Here is a 4,623-nt window from a genome sequence, read left to right as displayed (position 1 = left end):
GCCTCCGTTATGATGAAGATAACAACACTTGTAATGAGCGATATGATAGCAAGCCTCCGTTATGATGAAGATAACAACACTTGTAATGAGCGATATGATAGCAAGCCTCCGTTATGATGAAGATAACAACACTTGTAATGAGCGATATGATAGCAAGCCTCCGTTATGATGAAGATAACAACACTTGTAATGACCGATATGATAGCAAGCCTCCGTTATGATGAAGATAACAACACTTGTAATGACCGATATGATAGCAAGCCTCCGTTATGATGAAGATAACAACACTTGTAATGAGCGATATGATAGCAAGCCTCCGTTATGATGAAGATAACAACACTTGTAATGACCGATATGATAGCAAGCCTCCGTTATGATGAAGATAACAACACTTGTAATGAGCGATATGATAGCAAGCCTCCGTTATGATGAAGATAACAACACTTGTAATGAGCGATATGATAGCAATCCTCCGTTATGATGAAGATAACAACACTTGTAATGAGCGATATGATAGCAAGCCTCCGTTATGATGAAGATAACAACACTTGTAATGAGCGATATGATAGCAAGCCTCCGTTATGATGAAGATAACAACACTTGTAATGAGCGATATGATAGCAAGCCTCCGTTATGATGAAGATAACAACACTTGTAATGAGCGATATGATAGCAAGCCTCCGTTATGATGAAGATAACAACACTTGTAATGAGCGATATGATAGCAAGCCTCCGTTATGATGAAGATAACAACACTTGTAATGAGCGATATGATAGCAAGCCTCCGTTATGATGAAGATAACAACACTTGTAATGAGCGATATGATAGCAAGCCTCCGTTATGATGAAGATAACAACACTTGTAATGAGCGATATGATAGCAAGCCTCCGTTATGATGAAGATAACAACACTTGTAATGAGCGATATGATAGCAAGCCTCCGTTATGATGAAGATAACAACACTTGTAATGAGCGATATGATAGAGGTTTACAACACCAGGTATGTTTACTGATGATCTTACTTACATTGTGGTTGTATACACAACTTCTCTCCTTCTCTTACCTGGATTTATCACAGTGGATGAATATCCCACTGAGTTCCATCTGGTCTTTAAGTTTCCTGGCTTGCCTCTGTGTGTGTGTGTGTGTGTGTGTGTGTGTGTGTGTGTACAAGTAACTAAAAGGCACAATATATACACATTAGGTTAAGACAACGGGCAGAACACGAAACAGTCACAAAAGATGAGCACACACACACACACACACACACACACACACACAGAGCGGCGCCAGGCTGGAGGCGGGGCATCGTGACGTCACAGGCAAGTCCCTCCCCCCGCCAGATCCAAACATGTGTTGTGTCTGGTGATGGCGGTTCAAGATTTCCCACATTTATATTGATCATTACATTATCATCCACTCCCAAAGTCACCTGGCATTCTTGTGTTTCAACAACAGACGTGATATATGCAACACCAGGCCAACATTGTACCATTATCTGATAGGTTAATTGGTGCACAATCAAGAACCAGTGAATTTCATCGCCGCCATAAGTAAGTAAGGAAGGTGACTTTAATGATGATAAATACGACCTGGTATGGCTGTGTCTACACACTACCGTCATCTGGTCAACCTGGTACGTACGAACCTTAACCTTAAAGTGGCCTACGTAAACGCGAACTTAAAATCTATCCATTTAACTGTCATTCGTTAATTAACATTCAAACACCATCTTTTAAACGTAAACCTTCCACTTGCATTATATTAACAAGTACTCTAAGATACGTCATACAAACACAAGGTTTAAAGCTGAAACTCGAACTTTTAAGTCCGTCAATTTAACACCTACTTTAGAATTAGCAAAAAATGCGAATTTTTAACTCCGCCAAAAAGCAGCTTGTGTATGTAATGCTTCATTTAATTGAACATTTTTAAAGTCAGTTGAATTAATGGTATCCTTTGATGTTCATCATTAAAACATAAACCTATGAACTCTGTCTCTAGAACTGAGCACAAACTTTTACGTTCCATCATAGGAAAGGAAAATTGCAAAATCTATCAAAATTCGTCACATAACGCGAACTTTTCAACCCTTCCATTTACCTGAGCCACTCTTCCCTGTTGCCATTCATATTTTGTCCTTTTAAACTGTGACTTTATTACACTTTCATTCATTCATCATGACTTTATTACACTTTCATTCATTCATCATGACTTTATTACACTTTCATTCATTCATCATGACTTTATTACACTTTCATTCATTCATCATGACTTTATTACACTTTCATTCATCATTCATCAACTAGTTCGCCTCACTGATATTCCATTCATAAACTTCATTTGTGCATCTCATAGTTTGACCGCCATGTTGCATGTTTCCTTAAGGTTTATAATTCTTTGTGTATTTAATAATACAAGGTTCAGTGATATTTCTCGTGGTACTGGAGTTAGAGTTAATAACTGAGATGGCATTATAATCTCTAACTCCAGTACAACGAGAAATATCATTGAATCTTCTATCATTAAATACACAAAGAATTATAATCTTGATATAAGTGATTGTCTATACAAATTGAATAAATTTAGTGTTGATAAAATTTGTAAACAATTCACCATTTTGTCCACATAATTAGTTTATGATACGCTTGTTGTCTGTCTCGGACAATCACATGTTTACCAAATGGCGTACTAGCTACGTCTCTTCGTTGTATATCAACTGACTGTTATATTTCTCTCTTGTGTCTCCCCTGATGATGTGGTTATTACATGAAAGTGCACTTGGGAACTTGTCATGCTTCATTTTCCCCGTGGACTCATACGAATATACTTGATCACGCGCAAAATTGTGATCCTTTCCAATATATATATATATATATATATATATATATATATATATATATATATATATATATATATATATATATATATATATGTACATATATATATATCCTTCAGTATGTTTACTTTCGATAATGAGGGCCAGAAGAATAAGCCAAGCAAGTAAATTTCGTCAAAGACATCTCTCTTTTCTAAACGCTGCCTCGCAAAGATTTTCATTAATTCAAATTGAAGAAACAGACGTATTTTCTATTGTCTGGTTAGCTCAGTGGTAGAGCGTGAGTCTCACACACTCAAGGTCGTGGGTTCGAGACCCACACCAGACATATTTTTTGTCTTTTTCTTGTTTCATTTTGTCCGCATCACATGTGTGCAACATTCAGTATGTTCGTCCAACGTTTTAGTGAAGATCTTCACAATAAATTGGGGTTTTCGACCTTATCTGAAAGGGTCAGGTCCACCAAGACGTCCTTGAAATCTTCCAGAAGCTTCTGGCGATCCTCCTCCAACTGCTGGGCACATCCGAGTTAACATGGGCCGGACATCGGTTGTGGAACGACTTAATCTGCTTCCGGTAGTTAGCAGGGATGATAATGAGGGCTCTGACCTCATACCAGGTCAGCTTAGTTCCAGTCTATTACTTAGTTCCAGTCTATTGCTTAGTTCCAGTCTATTGCTTAGTTCCAGTCTATTGCTTAGTTCCAGTCTATTGCTTAGTTCCAGTCTATTGCTTAGTTCCAGTCTATTGCTTAGTTCCAGTCTATTGCTTAGTTCCAGTCTATTGCTTAGTTCCAGTCTATTGCTTAGTTCCAGTCTATTACTTAGTTCCAGTTTATTACTTAGTTCCAGTCTATTGCTTAGTTCCAGTCTATTGCTTAGTTCCAGTCTATTGCTTAGTTCCAGTCTATTGCTTAGTTCCAGTCTATTGCTTAGTTCCAGTCTATTGCTTAGTTCCAGTCTATTGCTAAGTTCCAGTCTATTGCTTAGTTCCATTCTATTGCAACGACAATAAAAAAGTAAAACTCATTTCTTCGTGGAAAATTGAGAGGAAAACACGAGAGGAACATGAAGACTTACCCTGTGGTTATTTTGCCGGCTATTCGGCAACGGTCGGTCAAACAGTATTTTGCCGTGGTAATCTCAGTGCTTTATATAATACTAAGTCCCAATATATGTTCTTGGGGGCGTAGCTCAGTGGTAGAGCGCTCGCTTGGCATGCGAGAGGACCCGGGTTCAATTCCCGGCGCCTCCATTTTTTATTTGGGAAATTCATTGTTTTCAGTCTTGTATATATATATATATATATATATATATATATATATATATATATATATATATATATACATATATACATATATCGTCCGATCAGGGAAGTTAAGCAGCGTTGTGTCTGGTCAGTACTTGGATGGGTGACCGTCTGGGAACACCAGATGCTGTTATCCCTGGTGATAGAGAAGAAAGAATACTTGCCACGTATTCCCTGTGTGTCGTACAAGGCGACTAAGAGGGGGGGAGCGGGAGGCTGGAAATCCTTCCCTCTTATTTTCAATTTTCCAAAAGACGGAACAGAGAAGATATAAAGATATTGTAAAGATGTAACTAATATAAGATATAAGAATGAATGGAAGATACGGATGTAGCTGAAACAAGGAGTAATGAAGATTAAAGTGCAATGAAAATTATTCTGTAGTGAAGATAAATACATATGTTGAGATTTTGTATTGAACATCAAGAAGTAATGATAATGATGAGAGTGTAGTGACGATGAGGGTTTATTAGGG

General features: G+C 37.6%; 2 non-coding genes across 2 annotated transcripts; both read left to right on the top strand.

The window, feature by feature from the left end:
- The first annotated feature begins 3,096 nt into the window (after positions 1-3,096).
- TRNAV-CAC (transfer RNA valine (anticodon CAC)) lies at positions 3,097-3,168 on the top strand. The gene has a single exon. It is a non-coding gene; the product is annotated as a tRNA-Val (tRNA).
- An 854-nt stretch (positions 3,169-4,022) lies between these two features.
- Positions 4,023-4,094, top strand: TRNAA-GGC (transfer RNA alanine (anticodon GGC)). Its single transcript has one exon. It is a non-coding gene; the product is annotated as a tRNA-Ala (tRNA).
- Positions 4,095-4,623: the final 529 nt, after the last annotated feature.

Source organism: Panulirus ornatus, chromosome 5 (genome assembly GCF_036320965.1).
Source record: "Panulirus ornatus isolate Po-2019 chromosome 5, ASM3632096v1, whole genome shotgun sequence".
In the NCBI taxonomy this organism is placed as follows: Eukaryota; Metazoa; Arthropoda; class Malacostraca; order Decapoda; family Palinuridae; genus Panulirus; species Panulirus ornatus.
The sequence above is the reverse complement of the archived record's forward strand: the minus strand, read 5'-3'. Positions and strand labels throughout refer to the sequence as shown.